The sequence below is a fragment of the Periplaneta americana genome, chromosome 10 (genome assembly GCF_040183065.1).
Source record: "Periplaneta americana isolate PAMFEO1 chromosome 10, P.americana_PAMFEO1_priV1, whole genome shotgun sequence".
In the NCBI taxonomy this organism is placed as follows: domain Eukaryota; kingdom Metazoa; phylum Arthropoda; class Insecta; order Blattodea; family Blattidae; genus Periplaneta; species Periplaneta americana.
The window spans coordinates 136,136,319-136,161,138 of NC_091126.1; positions in this window are offsets into that span (position 1 = coordinate 136,136,319).

The following is a 24,820-nucleotide window of genomic DNA, read 5'->3' on the forward strand; positions in this document are numbered from 1 at the left end:
GAGATCTTCCCAGTTGTCAAAAACTTGATTCCACATATGCGTCGGTGGGCATAGGTGGCTATTCTTCTCTCTTTCAATTCCGCCCATAAATTTTCGATGACCTTCAAATTAGGTGACTTCGGAGGCCAATTAATGATTTCGATCTCGGGTCTCCTTTGAAACCATCTTTTAATGCTTGCGGCATAGTGCACGGGATGGTTATCCTGCTGGAACAGCAATGTTCCTTCGGGAAAACGTTCTCGGGCGGAAAGAAGGAATATATTTTCCAGAATGTGCTCGTAAGTTCCAGCATTAAACCGGCCATCGATGCGTTTTATAACTCCAGGTCCATCGTAAGACATCCACCCCCAACACGGTATGTTAAAGCGCCCCGATCTTTCACGTCGGTGCACATAGCGCTGATCATGTCGGAGACCATCCTCACGATAGACACCGACTGGACCTTCGTAATCACTCAAGATGATTGTTTCCTCGGAGAAATTACATTTCTCCAATCGAAATCCACTCGATTGGCAGCGAAGGCAAGACAGTCGACAGCTTGTGCTTCCCCCAATATTTCCTTTTGCGCAGCCCTCCGGCTCCTAATACCGCGGTTCCTCAACCTGCTGATCACAGTCTGTGAAGAACCGGGAAAGTTAGACGCTGCTCTTATTTCGTTAGCAGTCCGAAAGGGGTCCTGTCGAACTGTCTCGAATAAGAGAGCATCCTCTTGCAATGCCTAAGGACTCTAAACCTTTGTAAAAGTTTGTCTGTGTGGCTTAGGAATATTTTTTAATTTCATTTTAATTGTTAGTTTTTAATATATATGCATTTACATTGTATATGTGTATATAAATGCATTAATTAGATTAACGTTTATAATATAATAACTTGTCATTTTGTATTGTCTGTGATCATTAACACTTAATCTTGAGGAATTTGTAAAACTCTAGTTCAACGTTACTTAGCTATTTCAACGTTATTTAGACAAAAAAGTCGTTGATGTAGACTAAGAATCGAACTCACTCTCTTCTACAAAACATGCAGAAGTCTTAGCGTCTGAGCTATTGAAACGGCACGAAAGTTTTGCTTTCTGTGCGGAGTGTCGATCTAGTCATGAAGGTCCATTTTCGATTTAACTACACGATTTATGTATATATTTATCTTTTATTTACGTAATATTATCATTTTTTTTGCAGTTTTTGAAGTGAATTTCGGAACGATGCCAGTAACAAACCAAATAGCCTGAATTGAAGTAACTCAATATTCGTTATCTTGTGTAGCAGTGCTCTGGTCTCCGATCATGCGCAGTGTCTTACATCTGAGACTTAGGAATATTCAATCGTCTCATTCTTTTCCGAGGAAACTGTACGTCTGTGCACAGTACTCCCTGCCGAACACGTTGCCACGTCTCTCACGCCAGACTATTAAAAAATTTAAGCAATCAATTTTATTTAACTTTACAAAAAGTAATAGAACACACAAATATGTATTTAAACTAATATTAAAGCTTTGCTAGATATACCTACTGATGTAAGAGTTTTCGTAATGTTACTAACGACATAAGAAGTATAACGCGAATAAAATAAGAGAAGAAATATTTTTTTCTGGGAAAACTATCAAGTTTTGACCCTATGATTAATGGGCATTTTTTGATCCTGTAGACCGTCTCCAACCACTGTGAAAAGGACGGCAATTATATCCCTTACACTCTGTACAGCCCTTCATAACAACAAACATTTTTGAAAAGACTTGCATGTGGAGTTTGCAATGTAATTGAAATATAAAATAATGATATTCAGCTGTGCTTTAACAAGGGCTCGAAACAGATGCATACACAATAAATGCTTAACTACTATAGTAAGTTATTACAAACTTGCATTACTCACATACTGATATAACAGTAACAATGCCCAGGGGATTTCCTCATGTACTTATGTACAGTGCGCCAGTTAATTGCTCATTTATTGTGTGTGGATCAAAAACAGTTCATTAATTTTCCTGTTATTAGTGCGTTCTGTTTTAATGCAGTATTACTGAAAGTTTGAATGCTATTCATAGTTTATTCCATTCCATTCAGTGCATACTCTTAAATCTTACAGCAAATTGTGCTTATTTACTCCAATTTCATTACACTAATTGCTGTATAGAAGTTACACGCAACCCGAGGTTTCTAAAAATCCCCTGTGACTTTTATTTAAAGTTTAATTTTATTTGTAGGTGAATTTCTTCATACAATACAGACTAATATAAATTTTACCCGGGATCAAACCTGGTACCTTTGGTGACATGTCATCTGTCCATAGAGCAGCGGCTTATTTGAATATCCGATGTAACGGCGAGATAGGACCCTATCTTCGAAACATCGTGTTTTGCAGACATATTTATATAAATGGAAACGATCCAAAGAAAACTTCTTTGGAATAATAATGTTTTTTCAAGACTTCGCCTTAAATCTCGAAGGATTCTTATTTATATTCATGTAATGGTGGTCCTTAATTTTATAAATTCTTAAAGAAATGCTATAACGCTTAAATAATCACGAATTTTTGCACTGGATAGAAAAGCTGGCGTTATTTCTCTCATGGATTCTGAAATAAATACCGTGTAATTCCTTGCGGGATGGATCATAAAAAATAAAAAAATGAAGAATAAATGCTTACAAAATAATGTTGTGAATATCCTGCATTCGTAAAAAGATTCCGTCTCATTTAAAAACTACTGTAATTTCATTCTATTTTACGTGAATGCACGGGTAAATATATGCGAATTAAATGAACGAATCTGCATTTAAACGGTTTTGCGGCATGCGTTTTTGAAGCACTTTCTCGTTCCCTCCACTAATCTCTGTGAAGTTAATACTTTTTTCCAGTGCGAGCCCACAATACATATGTAACGTAACCGGCTAGATCACGGCTGGACACCAAGAGCGAATTCTACTCTCTCACGGGGAGCCATATGACTTCTCTTCAACCTAACCATTTTTTTCCATTACTACGTATGCTAGTGGATTGTGGTGATTTTCTAGTTTGCAGGTTGAATATCCTTTTGCCAACATCGTTTCGAATTTCGATACTGACAAATACAACGAGTTAGATACTATAGAGAGGCTGAAGACCTCTGATAAGCGCTCCCTGCGGAGGCCAACAGTACTATGTATCGTTCCCTAAAAAACATGGCGGTCTATAGTACCGCCAGCCTCCGCAAGGAGTGCTTATCAAAGGTACACTGCAACGAGTTGGTACATGTATTATATTTTTCAGATATATCAATATTTCATTTAAACATTTCGCTATAGGTTTTGTAAAAAGCTGATTTATAAATGAAAAAGTATTAATTAAGACTTTAAAATTTCCAAAAATGTCTCATTCCCTCGGATTTAAATAAAATGTACCGTAAATCATAATATTCGTTGCTGGATAATTAAACCCTCTCAATACAGGTACCATTGCCGCAGAGAATTATAAGATAAGACGGACTGAGCATAAGCGAAATATCAAGAGTTTAGTATTTATTGTGTTTATAGGGCCTACTCCAATTTTCTTTTTATTAATGCGTAGGGCTCTTTTTGTTAACAAAGAGGAAAGTTAGCACTTGCATCATACACAATTTGTCATTATTGTTCAAAATAATGTAAGAATAGTTTTATTCTGCAAAAGCCTCTGCCTAGTTGCGAGACACGTGTGAGATTAATGTTTGTTTCAAATTATATTAGACTACACGATGTCTCTATGACGCGACAATATTTGTTTCAAATTATATTAGACTACATGATGTCTCCATCACGCGAAAAGAAGTGTAGCTAGCTGTGGCTCCTGTTGTTTCTGATAACAATGTTAATCGTAAGTATCTTATCGTTTTAATAAATGTGGTGAGTTATGATCATGAGTAACTTTCTATTAGTGTCATTCTTTAATTATTGTGTTGCATGCTAAGAGGTTATTTGTAGTTTTAATAATTGCAGTTTTAAAAAGTTCTCTGTGTTAATTCCAATTTCAAATGAATTTTTCTCAATAACTTAATTACTGGATTTTTTTTTTCGCCACTACCTTTCTTATATTTTACTCCTATTAGTTACATACGTCGTCTCTCTTGAAATCACCTAGTGAGCACTGAATTACATGATTTAATATTAGGTTAGATTAGCTGTAAGATAATTAAATTTGTGACGAAGTCAAAAAATTATTTATTTTTCTTCTGCCGATTAAATTCATCCGTCTTTAGGTGCTTTGCTTTGGTTGCATCGAGTATAGCTTGTCATTTAATATTTGGGCTATATTTAGTGAAACTAATAAAACATAGGCCTACAGCTGTTATAAAACGTAAAGTTTTGTGTGTATTTTACTTTTTACTCATTAACATAGTCTTAATATGTAACTCAATTCACAATAATACTAACTTCATCACAGTCATTTCCTACAACATCCGAGCCACGCCCCTTTGTTTTGACTAACCGAAACATGGCGGACAAATGTTCAATTGTCTTCAACTTTCTGAGGTCTTTGGCCTCTCTATAGTATCTAGCTCGTTGGACAAATACTTCAAATGTTAATGATTTTGTAACTGTTATGTTGGCAGCTGAGACAGATGTTGTCAGTACTGGAGTTCCCTGGAATTAAAATTGTACTAGATTTCTGAGCCGGTTACTGGAAGCCTAGGTCATATATATCCCAGATAGGCATTATAAGCTTTGACGTTAACAACTTTTGTCAGATTCACTACGCTGCCATCTAGTTGTTACATAAGGAGTCACGTCATAATTCCCATTTGAATTGCATTAGCGACTGTACTGCCATCTCGTGTTTGTTTACGGCGGACGGGTGGCGATCCTGGCGGTTGTTCTCTTCAAAGTGCAAACGATTTTAACATAGCGATGATCTATCTGTTACATATACGATCTAGGCTGGAAGCTAGTGAAATTTGAACATACTAATAATTATATGATATCAGTATTAATATTAATAAATAATAGTTACTTTATGTGTTACGTTGTGGTAACAATTCAAGATTATAGTCGGGTAAATGTAAATAAATATAACATACTTGGGTGTGATAAGTGATAATGCAGGTAGGTAATCGATAGAAATACCATTTCTCATTTTAATGAATTTCTTTCGTGTACAAAATTTTTATTATAATAATGTCAGAAAGAGGAAAAAGCAAAGCTGCGACTCCACCAAGAAAGCGTAAAGCGTGTTGCGACAGTGGGGATAACTTCCCCTACTGGCGTTCCGTTCTTTCAGATTTAACCGAAAGAAGGTAATGAAGAAGGAATTATGCTCACGGAGACAGCAATTATAACTAGAATAGCAAAATTATTGGGAATAAGTATTCTTAAGCATATATTTCATGGTGATATTTAGTTTTCGGAGTTAGTACTAATAATTTCATGTGGTGAAACAAAATACATTTTTAGATTAGGTCTCATGAATCAATTGTTTAGTCACACCAATGAATTTCATATTGCCAAACAAAATATCTAACATGTTGATCCTTTTCTCGTATAGTTTGCCTACGAAAATATCTTCCAAATTATTTAATTATTTAGAATAATCTTCCAACATAAAGGTAAAGTACGGTAAGTAAATAAGTCATTCAGTACGTAGGATCGTGATTTTACTTCATATGGTGATATCTGGTAACAGTTGGCAACACTGACAAGACGCAATATTTGCTCTTTAGGAACTGTTCTTACTTGACCCTCACTATAGAGTTTGTATTCGCTCCTGGTGCCGAGCCCTGGGCTAGATACTATACTTGAGATAAAGTTTGCAGTCGCTACCAACTTTACATAACTATACTGTTCATTAAGCAAAGAAGGGAATTTAGTGCTCATGTTAATTGCTAGTTTGCATCACTACGACGTTTTCATCCCCGAAAGTATATTAAATTTGCAGAAACGAGGGTTCTAGGACACTATTTCATTTTGAACAATAAGCGTATGTCTCAAAATTCGGGGAAGAAAAGAGTTCTAAGCTGCAATAAACTTCAAAAACATTTATACAATAAACGATAACATTAACGATAGAGGCAGCAGAAATGATGACTAAATAAAATTTCTCCTCCTTTTCTATGTGGTTCCATGTGTTTAGTGTTTCACTTGACCTACACAATACACAGACAAGAGATGAGGTCGGCATGGCTACATTACTTCTATGTGAGTATGCAAGGTAGTACAGGAAATCACACTGAATGCGTAATATAGAATTCTGATGTGAGCGAGAGATAACAGTAGAATTTGCTGCGACCCTTCCATTCGGGTGCAGTGATCTATGATATTGTATTTCCGGATTCACTTTTCTAAAGATAGCTATGCAAATGGGAGATATTCAGCGGCAATAAAGTCGAGTACTGTACAAAAGGAACGACTAGTAAAGAAATAAAAATATATATTCAAAGACTAAAATAGAAAAAGAAAGATAATTAGAATAGATTAGAAACAAAGATAGATGTACAGAGAAAGCAAATAAACAAAAGAGAATAGAATGAAAATAATAATAATAATAATAATAATAATAATAATAATAATAACTAAGAATTGGAGATGTATCCTTTGAAGAGGTGGAAAGATTCAAATATCTTGGAGCGACAGTAACAAATATAAATGACATTCGGGTGGAAATTAAACGCAGGATAAATATGGGAAATGTATGTTATTATTCGGTTGAAAAGCTTTTGTCATATAGTCTGTTGTCAAAAAATCTGAAAGTTAGAATTTATAAAACAGTTATATTACCGGTTGCTCTGCATGGTTGTTAAACTTGGACTCTCACTTTGAGAGAGGAACAGAGATTAAGAGTGTTTGAGAATAGGGTTCTTAGGAAATATTGGGGCTAAGAGGGATGAAGTTACAGAAGAATGGAGAAAGTTACACAATGCAGAACTGCACGCATTTTATTCTTCACCTGACATAATTAGGAACATTAAATCCAGACTTTTGAGGTGGGTAGGGCATGTAGCACGTATGGGCGAATCCAGAAATGCATGTAGAGAGTTAGTTGGGAGACCGGAGGGAAAAAGACCTTTGGGGAGGCCGAGACGTATATGGGAGGATAATGTTAAAATGGATTTGAGGAAGGTGAGATTGGTGATAGAGAGTTGATTAATCTTGCACAGGATAGGGACCGATGGGGACTTATGTGAGGGCGGCAATGAACTTTCGGGTTCCTTAAAAGCTAATTGTAAGTAAGTAAGGTTTATGTAATTCTTAACTAATCATTGATTTTAATATTCATTAATAGTCAGCACACTGACACACATTGTTTTACAGAGTTTCTCCATCATTATCAAAGAAGTGTGTTGGTAATAGTACAATGTACTTAACCCTTCGTTACTCGCGTTAAATTTCGTAACGCCAGTACTCACCTGGATTACAATGGTAATCCACATTTGTTTTTGTTTGCAGACATGGTTCAAACATTGCAATTAGATTTAAATGTTAAGAAATATATTGTGTTCAGTTATTACAGTAATGAGAATGGATATGTTACGCATAACGGAACGTATTAAATATAAATATTAATAATGAAACGTATTATAGTACACAAATTGCATTCAAGTGACATGTTTACATAATGTTTCCACACTGGACGTGTCTATGAGTCATAATTTATTGTTGCACCATAGTTATGAGTTAGTTCACTATCATCTTAATTATGTAGGTTATCTAGAATTGTTGCTCATTCGCTGTTTGAAGGTCACCTGATCTCTTGATGTAAACTCTCCCACAGGAAACGCAAGTTCACTACTGCTGACCTTTGTTGCGTCATATTTGATAACTAAATACCTCACTCAGGGGTGTAGCAATGAAAAAATTCAGGGATGTAACAATCATTCACACTTCACATATAATAATTTTCAGATGTTTTTGCAGTTCAGATTTAACGCACATGATAGCCTAATCTACATCTGATTCAATTATCTAAGTAGGCCTACGCATTTCTTCCATACAGTTCAAACAAATTACATGTTTAGTAAGTCAAAGAAAATAGAGGCCAGCGTCGTGAATTTCTGCTTACATCATAGGCTGAGCATAACTGTTCCAGGACATTCACAGCACATTTAGTTCTATTATAAAATGATATTATTTCATGTTTCTAGCTGCCTCCCGTTTCCTCATCCATTGCCTTATCATAATGCATGGTTGATAATGCTAACAGTGTTTTTTTTTCTTTGGTACATACGAAATAATTGTGCAGCGTTCATTGAATCCAAACAATGTACTGTTAACTTGCCTGTCTTAGTAGTTGTGAAATGAGGAGGGATTTCTCTTTTGTTTTCTTTCTATGTTCCTACAAGTGTAATTTTGTCATTTTCTAGAAGATCTAAACACAGAGGTATGCTCATGAAACAGTTATCGGTGGTCACATTTCTTCCTGTTCCTTTGATGGGATGAACCAGCCTCTTCACCACTGCATGTGCACTGTTACTTCGGTGAAATGGACAGTCTGGTTGAATACCAGCATAAATTTCTAAGTTATGAGTGTAATATGTTTTCACATCCATCTTAGCAAAAATTTTGATCCAACATTTTGTTGGTTTAGTAGGTATATACTCTTCATGGGACATCGTCCTCTGAATGCAACCAACTGCTCGTCTATAGTTACATATTCGCTTGGACTACAGCACTTTTGTGAGTTCCGAACAAATAACTCTAATACTTCACGTATAGCAGCCAATTCATAAATTTCTTTCCTTTCCTTTTGTCATAAATGTTATCAAAGAGTAGACATCGTAACAAAAATTAGAATCTATTGTAGGTCATTGTCAGGTAAATTGACTCTATTCCTGTGCCATTTTTATCCCATAGTTCTCTTACGTTCAGTCTTCCCGATTTCAAGGCGCCAGCAAAATACAAAATACCCAAGAGTGCCTCAATTTCTACGTCATTTCTTAATTTGCAATCTCTGTCACGTCCGTAATTACGCTTCACTTTTTCAATACAAATATTAGTACCCTTACAATTACATTGATTATTGTCTGATCAATAAAGCAGTCAAAACTCTCTGTGTGGGTCCGCGCAATTCTTGCAGCCCTTTTAGGGCTCGATAAATGAATCACTATATTTTGTGCTCGTCTTCTCCCTCGTTGAGCTACTGGTTCTTCCTGCCAAATTGTAGTCTTTTTTCTATCCGTATAGCAGTTTCCATCATTTATAGACATTAGTCTTTCATCACCACCACCACCATCATCATCATCATCATCATCATCATCATCATTGTCTTCTTCTGAATTAGAATCGTGAACTTCATTCTAAAGATCTCCCCTGTTGCTTTCATCATCACTTTCATTTTCAATGCCATCATCCATATCTTCATCCAGCCATTTGCAAATGTTGTTTGTAGTTTCCGTACCCATTGGAGCAAACTGCGAAGAGGATGGAACGATGTCACACATTTTTTCATAAACTTACTGCATTGCATCACTTATAACCATATTAAAAACTATTTCACTTACCTGAACAAAAAACTGACGTCAGTACTCGCGTGGATTACAATGGTAATCCACTCGGAAAAATTGTGCATCACTTTATAAAACTTCGTATAACTTTCCAAAGGGTTGCGACAAATACGTCTAAACACCAGTAATGCCTCACTTAGACTGTGACGAGAAATTGCATTGACGCTCAACTACGCAGTGCTGCAGGCAGTGACGTAATAGAGGATTAAATATCAGTGGATTACTATTGTAATCCACGCGAGTACTGAAGGGTTAAGATATCAATGTATTAAGATTTAACTTTGTATGCCATTACTACGTATTACGATCCCTAGTATATTCACAGTTATGCAAGCTTACGATGATTTTTAACGTCTGACAAGATCATTTTTTAATACATTTTATGATTAGTATTTGTCACCGTGTTTGCATTTCTTATATTATATTTTAATATGATCAATGCTATTCCCAAATTGAGGTTAAGTTTTTTGTAATTGATTTTAGATAGATATTTCGTTCCTATCTTATACCTGAAGATGCCCCATGAGGGTTGAAAACGTTAGTACTAGAACTTAGTAAGACGTAAAACATAAATTGTTTGTTTTATATAATTATTCGTGTCTAAGCCATAAGATTGAATAAAAATTTGAATTTAATCATATGTATCATTAATAAGGGGCTTAGCTGACCGTTATCCAACATCAATTGTAAATTATATATGCATTGCCTAGTATAGTCATTGTGCTATTCATAGACATTTCGCAGCACGCGCTACGAGCGTACTAAGCTAGCCCCGGCTATCCACTGGTTACTAGTACAGAATTCAAATCATATCCTGTCGCTAACACTAGTTTGTAAATACGAAAAACGCTGATCGTCCACCGGAAGCCCGCGCTAAAAATGTCTATGAATACGGCCCTAAGAATATAAAATTTATTAGATACCGTATGCTAGTGAGAGACTGGAATTGAAGAAAACAGAATATAATTGATACGAACATAGATATGTAGGGACTATAATGGAAATAAAGAAAATATAATTGATATTGATATATTATGAAAACACTGTGGTAGAAATAAATGAAATTCAATAAAGATATTTGGTGGTTATTTGTAGAGGTTAGAATTGAAATATATCGAAACACAGACAACACAATAAATCTAATTTCTGAAGACTTATATCAGAACACAATACAACGAAACTATGTAATAAAGTTGTAATTCTGACTTGAGTTCTAGCACATGACATAACTCTACAGTATATTTGGTTTGCGTTCTTTCGTTTAGCTCCAGAGCCAGTGTTTGCGATATGGTGTAATTCTTTCATTATCCTCGGTAATGAAAGACCTTCAATTAACAAAGTATCCACCGCTGAATTTGTACTGATATGAGAAAGAATGGCTCTGGCCCATAATTAAAATGACCAAGATCCTCTCTTTCTGGAATATCGTTAATTCCGGTATTAACGTCCCTTGTTCTGTGTGGTCAGAGATCGAAACAATTTTTTATGCTCGACCATGCCGAAATGTAGTAATTATACACTTGGTAGCAGTACTTTAATGCATGTCATTAAAGTACACCTATTCATTAAAGTTCAGGTTTTCGATTATTCTCGGATATGCAATCGAAAGATAACGAGGGAAACGTCACGGAGGCTGGAAATCCAATACTGTCGCAGAAGGTTATGTTCTGTTACTATAATAATTAGCGTTAATTGTAAATAATATCCAAATAAATTCAATTTGTCATCTCGTTTTTAAATTCTAAATCAATTTCCAGGTTATACCAAAATTAGTTCATGTTATTCTCTACATCAAGGTCAATGACATTATTGTTCCTCGGAAAAAATCAATTCTTTCGCGTCTGCGCACATCTCACACGAGCTATGCACAAGGTCACTTCCGATCTTAAGTCAGATACAAATAAAATGATATTTCTGAATAATTTCAAGTTATAAATATGGTCGAGCATAAAAAGTCGCATGAAACTTGCCTATAATGGTAATTAAGACGCTCGTATGAAAATTATGAAACTCGCTTCCGCTCGTTTCATAAACTAATATACTTGCGTCTTAATTACTATCATTATAGGCTCGTTGCATAATGTACTATTATCGATTTATTGGTATATATCTTATTTAATAACAGCTAACATCCATACCTCAGTTTTATCTTGAATATCATTAACTCTTGGGTGTCGAAGAGAGATAATTTGTTCCTTTCTGAGTACGGTAGGCGTTCAAATTAGTTGAAACATGCCAAATTCGAAAGAATTTCATCCACAAAGACTATTCTATTTTTCAAGGGATAAAAATAAAGACCGTAGACGTTGGTCACAATTACTCTCTCCATTTTCAAAACAAATATATAACAGAATAGCTCACACGTAAAGTAGTACTTTGTGATCATATAGTTAACATGAAGATCCATCGCCTGAGGTAGCGGTCATCAGCACAGTGCACCCTGGGGCTAGTGTCATTTACCCGCGGATAAGAGAAGCACTAGCGTGCATATGTGGCTGCTGGCGAGTACGCTGTCTCCCTCTCTCTTCTGCACGACGGAGCATATTTCGTTACACTCCTTACCCTTCACCAAATTTTAGCGAGTGCTGACGACCACTGGCCTAAGGTTACACATGACATAACAGTTTGTTTGAGAGTAAGAAAAAATCTACAATTTTCTGTGTGTAGGGAGGGCTGACGAAACTTTCACTAAGACCATAGTTGTTCCATAGTGCGTACAATCTCCTGAAGGAAGGCATAAAATAATGGACTATCACACCTATGGATACACTTCAAGTTGCGACGGAGCCAGAGAGATTAAATACTTTCTCGTTATCAGTTATTATAAATCATCCAGAAGCATAGACAAATAGACTAGGCTACATTAGAAGACCTCCAAATTCAATGCATACCGTTACGTTCGAGAGGCTACTGAAATTTATAAGCGAATCTTAAAGCAACTGGTGAAAGAATTCGGAATTACATTACATGCTACACAATCCGATCGGTATTCATGCATCCATTAGACTCTATGTAATACCGATCTGATTGTGTAGCAATTCCGAATTTTTTCACCAGTTGCTTTAAGATTCTAATGATTAGAGTCTATATCATGAGTATTATTATTATTATTATTATTATTATGTAAATTTGTATCATCTTGTGGGGTGCGGCGACCTGTGACGGGGTGGATTTTCTTGCTTTTTCCACTCTGGAATTAATCCCATCCCATCTTTGCCAGTCTTAATAGGTACATACAAGATGCGTTTCTTGGAAATAACAGAACCACGATATTTTTGCAGGATCCTATGATTTTCACGAAACTGTACTTGGCATCGAAAAGTGTTTTTATGCACCCCTCCCAAAAGGACTCGATTTTCTTGGGCATTGCTACTGTGATACACCATGCACTCTATCATATCGCTCACTACTGGTCTGTCACCTCTCGCCGCAATTCAGCTGTCGGTGTGATTCCTGATGCACATGGCGTCTTTCAAATTCGTTATCAGAGATCGAAAAACAACCCTGGACTATTAAAGCCAACATTACTACTACTGCTGCTACTGCTACTACTACTACAGACAAAACCACTGTTACTGCTACTGTCACTGCCACTACCACTACCACAACCGCGACCACCACTAATACTTACTATTACCACTACCACTAATACGTACTACCATTACCATGTACGATTACCACTACCCCTTCGCCTACTCCTGCTGCTGCTCCTACTAATACTACCACCAAAACATCTACTACCAAAACTATCGCCATCAAAACTATCATCACCACAAAAACTACCACCAGCACCACCACCACCACGAAAACTACTACCAGCAACACTACCAACGAAACTACCACCACCACCACCACCAAACCTACAACGACCACAACCAAAACCATCACCACCAAAACTATCACCACCAAAACCATAACTACCACCATCACCAAACCTACAACCACCACCAAAACTATCACCACCAAAACCATAACTACCACCATTACCAAACCTACAACCACCGCCAAAACTACCACCAACAAAACCATAACTACCACCATCACCAAAACTACAACCACCACCAAAACTATCACCACCAAAACCATAACTACCACCATCACCAAACCTGCAACCACCACCACCAAAACTACCACCAACGAAACCATAACTACCACCATCACCAAAACTACAACCACCACCAAAACCATAACTATCACCATCACCAAAACTACAACCACCACCAAAACCATAACTACCACCATCACCAAACCTACAACCACCACCACCAAAACTATCACCATCAAAACCATAACTACCATCATCACCAAACCTACAACCACCACCACCAAAACTACCACCAACAAAACCATAACTACCAGCATCACCAAAACTACAACCACCACCAAAACTACCACCACCAAAACCATAACTACCACCATCACCAAACCTACAACCACCACCAAAACTACCACCAACAAAACCATAACTACCACCATCACCAAAACTACAACCACCACCAAAAGTACCACCACCAAAACCATAACTACCACAATCACCAAAACTACAACCACCACCACCGAAACTATCAACACCACTACCACCAAAACAACTACCATCACCACTAAAAGTACCACCACCAAGTTTCCACCACTACCAAAACCATCATCGAAACCACCACCACCATAATGACCATCAAAACCACCACCACCAAAACGTTTACTAATTCTACTACCAAATCTGCCACTTTTACTACTATCAAAACTATTACAACCATCAATAGTGATACTACAACTACTATTCCTAACATTAATTCTACTCATAATTGTGACTACATCCATCACCATTATTGACTATTAACTAATATAACGGTATAATCTCTACTTCCACACCCACAAGAACCACACAATACAAATTTAAATTAACTGCATACATTACGCACGTGTATAATTAACTCTTAAGTTTTGGTATGGCGATTGCCACGCTATATTCTCACTCCCCTTCTAGCCCCTGCTCTTTTAATTCATAATTTTTACGCAAATTATGTTAACATGTTGTTGCTGTGTATTGGAAATTCTCTTATTGGTAGACAGGGCGCTCCTAGCATAGAGATGATATGGCGAGTAATACGCATTGCGGGAGAAAACGCGCAGGTGGAGACAGTCGTTTCTACTATGTTACATACTCCGATTCGTAAAAAAAACCCTATCTTTAGAGATAACAGAAACAAGGCGTAATTGCAACATACTTTACATTTAGAATGTAATGCGTTTTTAAATACTTAACACGCGCAATTAAATTACACAGGGGCGCTGATGAGATAAAAATGTCACATTTATTCCGGTCCAAACGGTGTGGGCTGTGCCCGATGTTTTAAATACTGCGAAACTGAAGCCGGCTTGGATTGACAAAGAATGTGGAAAAACTCACTGCTTGCCTGCAGTCTATTATCTGGCACAGGTTTATTTTACGTGTCTTCAAACTTCCAAACGGCCAACGCTAAGAATTTTATCGATCTTTAAAGCCATTGCGCTATGCTGGGTTTGAACCATGAGCCTTGGATCTAACGGCCAGCATGACAACCGTGGAACCACTGTGGACGACCTCTGCTTGGAATTGATCATTATTCTCTTTCATGTTTATAGCAGTGCTGTGCATTTTTACTTCTAAGCAGGCAGCGCATTTTCGTTCCCAAACAAGTTAGGAAAGTTATCGATTACTGTATACTGGAGTTTCAGGGTTCAAACTCTAACCTTAAATGCTTATATCAGGACGCTACGAAAGGTAAAACCTAGTTCGGTAAATAATAATAATAATAATAATAATAATAATAATAATATTGATGGAGCATGACAACTGTAAGTGGAATTGCTACTAAATTGAAATGGTCTGTCCAGCTACATTTTAACAACATAAACGCACTAACATTGCGAAAATAGCGCTCTACAAAATATTTGTGCTACATATGACAGTAAATATAATTAGATCGATTGTAATACTGAACTTTTATATATAACATATTATAGATCATAATAGTAAACATGATACACATTAACTGTATATACTGTATAAATACAATACATACAATTAATTCATTTAACAAAATCAGCTCCGTTACGGTAAACAAAAATATACATATATTCTCAGTTTATAAAATTCATATATTTTACCATAACTGTCGGTAAAAATTTGTTTAACCTAAGAAAATGTTTTTCCTAAGTCACAAGACGTTACAGTGACACAAATATAATAGCAAGAATCAAGATACAATATCACAATATTTCCATTTTACACAATATATACAAAATACAGATCAAAATGAAATACAATGTAACATAGATTTATAAATAAATAAAAAAAACATATTAACAAAAAGTGTGAATGAAAATGCAACTTACTCAATATTAGAATCAGATCACAATGTAGTCGTAACTTCGTGTTTTACAAAAACAACATTGACGGTGGAGCGCCTGTGTTGTACTATAATTCATAGTCTATGCTTGCCTGCTTACAATACTACCACAGTCTAGTATATACAGTTACGAAGCTTGAGTTGTGAGGGTGCTAGAAACAATAGATTGTGTCGGTACTATTTCGCATTGTCTGTAATGAGGCGATATTAGCGATCCTAGTGGTTAGCAACTATCTATGGATGCATATTTACTACGTATTGAGCTTCGTGACTGTATATACTAGACTGTGATACTACCCTGCCCTGATACTACGAGCCACGTTATGCATCGACGTGACGTAATAGATGTACCAGAAGAAACTATTCAATCCTCTGTACGTTTGGGAACAAAAATGCGCTGCCTGTTTATATGTTAAGGAGACCATTAATTTGTAGACTGTAAAGCATACGATGAAGTTAACAGAACGAAACTGTTGTAAATTTATTTAATAAACGCGTTGAAATGTATCTGCCATTAACCCTAGAATGGTATAGTCATTGAGTAGTACTGTATTACTCTTGATACGTGAAAATGACCTAATAAGCGGAAAGAGTGTTTTGGACTCCATATTCGTTTCGAAATATAATTATTATTTATTTATTGTTTTACTTGTTTACGTATCCTTTTTGTTTCTTGTATTTATTTTGATGAAAATAAACTATATGAAATATAAAATCATAAAGACCTAACTACAAGAAAATATTTGTAATATAATTTCTTTTTCCTTTCTTTAGTTTTATTTTTTTGTTTCTAATTACTGCTTATAAAAATAAATTTACAGTAAACAAAAAATAAAAAATAAAAAACAAATCTAACTACAAGAAAATATTTCAGAATATAATTTATTCTTCCGTTTCTTTCCCTTAGTAGTCGAGTACATTGAGTTTCCCGATTCCTTTTTTGTTGGTTCTTTTTATTCTTTCTCCATTCTCTTGTTTTATAAAATAACTATTCTCAATCTGTTCTAAAATCATAACAACCTAACTATAAGAAAATATTTATGAATATAATTTCTATTTCGTTTCTTTAGTTTTATTTTTTTGTTTATAATTACTGTTTATAACAAAATAAACTTGCAGTGAACAAAAAAAAAAAAAACAAACAAATAAATTTAACTCTAAGAAAATATTTCTGAATATAATTTATTATTCCTTTTCTTTTATTTGGTAGTCGAGTACATGGTGAGTTTCCCGTTTCTTGGTTTCTTGCTTGTTTTATACAATAATTATTCTCAATCTGTCATACTGTATCTTCCATTAATTTTTAACCTTGAGCTGTAACTTCATCCAGGTATGTATTTTGGATCCTTGTCATTGTGGGGAACCTTCATATTCAATCTCTACATTGCCTTCAGCACCATATTCTCAACTTTCATTTATAATTTGCAGAGTAGTGTCAGGATCAACACGTAAGTTTTCATCCTGTGTTACTTTGTTAGATAAAACACACTTATAAGGAAATAAATAAACTGCACTGGCAGAAAAGTTTCTATTAATAGAATTGATACGTGAATCTGACGTACACTTCCAAATATATCTTATAATAACTAGGCTAAGCGTGTAAGTTGCAATCTGCTGTCACGACTGACTGCAGCTGAAAAATGGAGACATACGTAGCTAGAAGGAGGGACTCGCTTGGCGGGAAGAGTAGTGGGGAACAATTGAAGCTTTGGGCCGAACAACGGTCTATGTTACAATTTTTTTAAATCGAATTTTTAATGGAATAATGCTCTGTATATTCTTACACAGCTCTCACAAAAATTGTTTTCCAATATCTGTATCAGAGGCGCTTCTACACGAGTTACAAACATGAATTTCTTGGTTGAAACAACGGTCTATGTAACCAGTCACTTCTAGTGTATCCAGTTGTTTACATCGTGTTGGGAGTTACTGCACGGGAGTTTGTTCTCTTTACAAATACTGGTACTTGAACTCTGTGTATCAGGTTTCGGTTAATCTACAGTATTAGGCCTACGTAAAATGGACGACTGCAACACAGTGACCATTTCTACGGTAGATACTGACGGGCTAAATAAATCTAAAAAATATCCAGACAAATTAATATTAATAAGTGGGAAGATGTGTCACGAAAGTCGCTGAGAAATAGTGGTCTTGAGTATACAACGAAAACGAAGTCACAAGTCAGTGCGAACGATCCCCCAAGTAATGTAAGTTCCTGTCTATTATTTTTCAGTATTTTATTAGTTGTAGTTGCATAGTGTGAAGTCCCCAAACAATTTCTCAACTGTAATATTTAATTTTCTTCATTCATGTGTTACTGTTACAACTTTCATTATTTTAATGATGTCCCTACATATCAATGCTGCAGTTATTTTCTAAGAATAGTGTTACTATTTGATTAGTATTGTATGTTTATTCATAATATGATACTGGAGTGTAACTTCAATAAATTGCATGGTGTTATTTCATATTAAAACGAGTAGGCCGATATAGAATTTAAAAATAAATGTCATAATCGTTTTGTTCATAATTCAATCTTTTAACTGATTTTGTATATTTCATAATATTCTGATTGTGTAAAACTGTTTATGATCTGCATTCCCCAGTCGTATTTCTGTGGAGTTAAAAAAGTTACAAACTTCTATGATGTATAATATGACTTCCAATAACATACAATCTTATACTTCGCTTACAAGGGGACATTCTCTACCTATGAACTGCGATTTCAATCAAATTTCTCACAATTGCTAAGTTTGAGTCTGTAAATAATGTGGTAAGTCACTCAGCTAGCTTTTCCCTCATTAAAGAAATATAACGTGTTTAATTACACGTCTTATACGCCACTCTTACAAGCAACTAAACACTGCCACTGTACTGACCGCTCATCTGCCTAGCAACGCAGCTCTACTCGAGAACAGTAACGAAAAAATCACTACGATTTTAAGAAAAGTTATTTGTTATAAACACACACCAACCCCATATACAATAGTATAATTTTATAATCTACACATACCTGAATCAATATCCTCTGTGATAATGTGGCTCTGTTACCAAATGGTCAGGACAGAGAGTCCTTTTGCAGTACAAACATGTCACAACAGCTGGTTCTTCACAGCCACGTGCTTCACAAATACTATTTTCAGTACGCAGAATTGTTTGGAGAACATTTCTGAAATAGTTTATATCCTTTTCTGCCACATATTCAGATTTCTGCGAAGCATATACCAGCTTGTTTCGGAGTTCGGGTGAACAGAACTGATGATACACAACAGAATGCATTTTTATAATATTCTATCATGTAAATTTTCTGCCGATTCCTGAGTAATTAGTTTGGACCTGAAATAATCTTATACTCTACGAATCACAAGCTTATACTGTCTAAAATATACTTCTAATGGCTGTATAAACCGCGTTGTTTTGGGCGCAATAATTTCCATACTTATAGGAATCTAAAAGTAGTAAAGTATCATTGTGCGAGATCGTGCGTATTTGCTTGGTTTCCGCACAAAACCAATCCGCGGAAAGTTTAAAATTCCACATTCAGTATTCCCAACCTAACACATAAAAATTTCCTTCTTCTTACCGCTTAAGTGACATATTGATTTTACTGCTTTAAGCTTTTAACATATTATTTTTAGAGACGTTCAATATAGTAATAATTATAAATTGGAAACTTACCACTGCAATTTCACCTAAATTGCAATGTTCATTATTGTTTTTAAATATTTGCAAAAATTAAGCAAAAACTCTACAATTCCACTAAAGTTACTGCATTCGTGATGCAAGTAACATTAAGGAAGCTGTGAAAAAATCAACAAGATTCCAGACTCATCATAGACTGGGGGAAAAAAGACAGACGTATATCACGGCCTGCTGGAGTATAGTAAACACAAAAAATATTTTAAAGCAACAATGTTGAAGATAGATATTTTTGTTTTGCAAATTTGCCGTCATTGAACAGAAACAAAGATGGAGATTTCATTGCAACTAATTAGAAATTCCTCTTTCAGGTATGTAATAAACGATCTTCGCACAAAATGATGTACGATACACGAGCGGTATGTTTTCTTTCAATTCTCGGAAATTAAAAAAGCACAACTACGTTTCGCTTTTTCAAACTTTTCCTCGAACATGAAAACTTCAACATACCGCTCTTGTAACGCATATTACTATTCTGTTCATCAGAAATAAAAACTTTCTTGAGCCAAGTTTTTACTTGGAGGTTAGAGAGTTGGTGAAAGTTTCTTATGTCCCAGCCACTATAGGAACTTGATATAATAGTTGATAATATTATATGCTTGTTAGTTCCATTTGTGGTCAGTGTTTCCACGTGATCATTAATTTTTCGATATGTATTATCTCATCGGTTAAAGTGGTTGTCTGTACCTTAACTGGAGATGACATTTTCATACCCACTTGTTGATTGAGGTGTACCTGTGTCATCGGGATTCACAAGTTCATCACTGTTTTCACTGTCAGATGCACTATCTACATTTAATGAATTATACATCACTACTGCACATCTACATACTAGTTTCAAAAAGTTACCGGAATTTGCTAGTATCATAGAAACAACGTACCTTAAACACTATTCTACAGCATTCCCTTCAAAATAGTTGCCTTCCGCAAAAACACACTTTTGCCAACGCGTGTAGAGTTCCTGGAAGCCATTTTGTGAAACCCGTCTTAGTGCTCTCGTCGCGTTTGCGATAACCTCTTCAGCATTGAATCTCCGTCCTTTCAGATGACTTTTCAGACGGGGAAACAGAAAGTAGGCCTAATCAGGTGGTGAGAGATCAGGAGAGTATGGTGGGTGATCCAAAGCAGTTATGTTGTGCCTGGCAAGAAAATTCTTTACAATAATTGCGCGAGGAGCAGGTGCATTGTCATGCATAAGGAACCAGTTGTTTTCTACCAACTTTTCTGGACGTTTCCTTCTCACTGCGTCCCGGAGGCGACGGAGGATTTCTACGTACAATTCTTTCGTTACAGTACGACCTTCTGGAATAAACTCATGGTGGATGAGACCCTGAGAGTCGAAGAAAACTTCCAACATAACTTTGTCTTTGGAGGTGTCCCTAGGAAAGTTTTGCTTCCGAGGAGATGTTTTCCATTTCCACTCAGATGACTGTCGTTTACGGACTGGGTCGTACAAGTAGCACCAAGTTTCATCACCAGCAATATTTCTGTTTAAGAAATCACCATCTTCATCAGCCATACTGATCATGTCCCCAGCAAGAGTCATTCTTGTTTCTTTCTGTTCTGCCGACAACATTTTCGGAACTAACTTCTGAGACACGTAATGCATGTTGAGATGCTTGTGAAGAACATTGTGTACACTTCCGATTGATATTCCGACCTCTGCTGCTATCTCTTTTATGGTTTTACGTCGGTCGTCTCTCACAACATTACGCACACGGTGAGCGATTGCTTCATTTGTTGCAGTTGTTGGTCGGCCGCTGCGTACGTCATCTTTCATGCTATCGCGGCCACCAGAAAAGCGTTTATGCCAGGCATACACTTGAGTTTTTTTCATTGCTGCTTCGCCATATGCTTCTTCCAACAATCTTAATGTCTCTGCAGGAGTTTTGTGTAACAAAACACAGAACTTGATGTTTGTACGTTGCTCTGTGGACATAATCACAAAATGCGACGAACAAACAAAACACTACGATAAACAATTGCCTACAGCTCAAAACCAACAATCTACATTATCAACAAACTTTAAGGAAATGACATCATGAATGTTACCAACAAAAAAAAATGTATAATATCCCTTGTTATATATTAATACGAAAAATGGTAGTAAAATTCCGGGAACTTTTTGAACCCAGTAGTATATTCATATTTTTCCTGAATCAGGTCAAGTAGTTCATAAACGAAAGACTGATTATCAGTACCATCTTCCTGCAGTTCACTGTATTTTGAATCTACTTCATTCTTTAGAATGTATATGACATTAACTGGCTTAATAAATCTCATTTTTAGAAACTAAAATAGTGAAAATACTCTCAAAATCCCGAATTAGGACTGCGCACAAATTCTTCTTAAATAATTCTTTTAAACGCTTCCAAACTAAATTGAATATCTTATCACTTTTGTTATTCTTCAAAACTTATATACTATACAATCACTACTTTTCATAACACCCCTTCCACATGATTCAACAGAAGACACCAACATAAAACTGGAACCCTCTTTTCAAATACACAGCGTTACAGACACGATTTGAAGGTCACATACCGGTTCGTACAGTACGAACGAATTCATAGCATGCTGCTGCGTTGAGTGTAAAAGCGGCGTATAAGACGTGTATTTAAACAGGTTATATTTCCTTAATGAGGGGAAACTAGGTGGGTGACTATTACCAGATTATTTACAGACTCAAACTTAGCAATTGTGAGAATTTTTATTGAAATCGCACTTCATAGGTAGAGAATGTTCCTTTGTTAGTGTACAAAACATATTGATGGAATAACGGTCTATGTTGCCGTCCGATAGTAAGTTTGTGAACGGAATTACGATGTAACATTTTTGTTCCTCCTGCACAGTTAGCAGATTGTAACATAGACCGTTATTCGCCACAACGCTTCAATTGTTTACCCACTATACTTCAAAATTACGTACGATAGAGCTCTAGGGTTAAATTTCAATCAAAATTCAAACGAATAAGTATTGTGAAACTGCTATATCTCCCTCGATTAACTACAGAGTATTTGATCTTTAAACGAATGGTATACTTGAAGAATAGAAAATCCTACAACCGTAAAATATTTTATGAGGAATGAATATTGCTCTTTCAATAGTATTCTCTTCACAAATAAAATCGGCATATTCACAAGACGATTTGCAAATTAATGTAACAAAACTGAATGTAGTATTGGAGAAGTATGATTTGACAATTTCTTCAACTAAATCCAAAGTTTTGGCCAATGGAGAAAAAAAAAACCAGAAGAGAAGGACTAGATATAGACGGCAAAATTATGGAGCAAATGAGCGATTATAAATAATGAGACTGCACTTAATGTAACCATAAAAAGGAGTTTATATTTCGAAGAAATCATGCACAAATTAACATAACAAAGTGAATGAAATAATTAAAAAATATATCAGAAGTAGTCCAAATTAAATTACACAATATTCTGTCAAAAGCAATGCTCCTTTATGAGAGCAAAACCTGGATGTGCTGTAAGCATGATCAAGGATAAAGGCTGTTCATATGCGGTTTTCTGCTTTCAATAGTAGATTTGAAAGGCATGTTGGTCCGACAAGTTAAAAAATTTAAAGAAATAAATATCAAAAGTCCTTCAATAACTGTCTATTCAAAATACAAAATATTACATAGGTTACATGAACGTGTCTTAGCGCTTTCGCTATTATAATAGCATCTTCAGGTCAGACTTGCGTGATATTAAGCTTTTCATATAAAGACATAGATATAGATATAGATATATATGACAGTTAAACCTTCATAAGGTCTCAAAAATTAATACATTAAAGTATTTGGAGTTAAAGCCTGCAGAAACATGTGTGCAGCTTATAGATCAAAATTTGTTTAAAAATTGAAGTCTGCAAAACATACATATGCAGCTTAAAATTGGGACACAGACAGTTAAAAGAATAACAAATTAAAATATTGTTTTGCATCAGTCATCACGACGTGGCAGCACATTGTAAAATCTGCAAAAATCAATAATAATAAATTTTAGTGAAAGGACCTGTATAGAACCAGAAGGAAAAATGAAGTGACGATAAACCACTTACGAGATCTTTGGTGTTGGCGTAGTAAAAGAAGTAATGTTGCCTGGTCGGTAGCGTAGTAGTGACTGGTGCAATAACACAGTATGAAAAAACACGTCATGACGTAAGTGGAGGGGGGTACGTGCCGCAGTGAGAAGAGTTTCCATTGGCTAATTTAAATAAGGGGTTACCGGAACTAGGTAATTGTTCATTAATTAATGAAACAGTATTATTAAGCGATTTAGCTATGTAAAATTCTTCAGCAACTAAATTAAAGGTTCCATTACTGAAGGGTTTTAAAATCTGTAAAGCGTCGGACATTTTTTCAAGTTCATGGTTGTTCTCAATGAAATGGGTTGCAAATTCGGATTTATTACGATTGTGACGGAAATCTGCTTTATGTTCAGAATATCTGGTCCTAAAATTCCTTTTAGTTTGGCCAATATACTTTTTTGGGCAATTCTTACAATGCAGCATGTACACTCCACCACCGGCATATTTATCAAAGTTACAAATATTGTTTGAAATAACATTATTAAGTTTATTACCTGTTCTAAAAGAGACCTTTACATTTTCTTTTTTGAAAAAGAATATGCAACTTGTATGATACATTATTATAAAAAGACATTGTGTTCCAGTATTTAGATTTTTTAGTATCAGTCAGGGGCGTGAGCGTAATATCTGAACTCTTGTTTAAAAGAGATTTTCACAAAGAACCGTTAATCTTTCCAATGTAGCTTTCTCTACAGATGAATTGGACATTCTTAACAAAGGTTACAAGTTTAATTACCCTTCACACAATTTGGACAATACTATTGATAATTTGGTTATAGAGACTGAACATGTTATTCAAAATTGTGAACACAACTGTAAAGATTATCTGAGATACCATACTTCTAAGATTATTCAGAATTACCAAAATGATCCCAACACAAAACGACAGTTTAAAGAAGCCAAATTAACCCACCAGAAAGTTACTGCACTTGGTAAAAAACTCAAACATAATAATTTGATCCACACTAAAGCTCACAAGGGCAATGCAGTTGTGATCATGGAAAAACCTGATTACGTTAATAAAACATATGAATTCATCGCTAAAAATAATATCGAATAAATTAATTCTAACCCCAATGATAAACTTCAGAAATCTATAAAATCAACCATAAAATCTGCTCCGGATATCATAAATGAGAAAGATACACACAAATATATTGCTAACAATCCAAGTTTACCAACCCTTAAAGCTTTACAAA